General features: G+C 66.3%; 1 protein-coding gene across 1 annotated transcript in view; it reads left to right on the top strand.

Annotated features, from left to right (window-relative positions):
* Nucleotides 1-315, top strand: part of SYNE3 (spectrin repeat containing, nuclear envelope family member 3) — a 41,195-nt gene that overhangs the window by 23,183 nt on the left and 17,697 nt on the right. The gene's annotated exons all lie outside the window — the stretch shown is intronic.

A 315-nucleotide genomic window follows, 5' to 3' on the forward strand; every position in this document is an offset into this window, starting at 1 on the left:
CAAAGTGCCAGTTGCCCTCGGGGGGCAGTTCCTGCAAAGTGCCAGTTGCCCTAGGGGGGCAGTTCCTGCAAAGTGCCAGGTGCCCTGGGGGGCAGCTCCCACAAAGTGCCAGGCGCCCTCGGGGGGCAGTTCCCACAAAGTGCCAGGTGCCCTCGGGGGGCAGTTCCCACAAAGTGCCAGGTGCCCTCGGGGGCAGTTCCCACAAAGTGCCAGGCACCCTGGGGGGCAGTTCCTGCAAAGTGCCAGTTGCCCTTGGGGGGCAGTTCCCGCAAAGTGCCAGGTGCCCTCGGGGGCAGTTCCCGCAAAGTGCCAGGT

Source organism: Condylura cristata, unplaced genomic scaffold (genome assembly GCF_000260355.1).
Source record: "Condylura cristata isolate star-nosed mole 26May11 unplaced genomic scaffold, ConCri1.0 scaffold00013, whole genome shotgun sequence".
In the NCBI taxonomy this organism is placed as follows: Eukaryota; Metazoa; Chordata; class Mammalia; order Eulipotyphla; family Talpidae; genus Condylura; species Condylura cristata.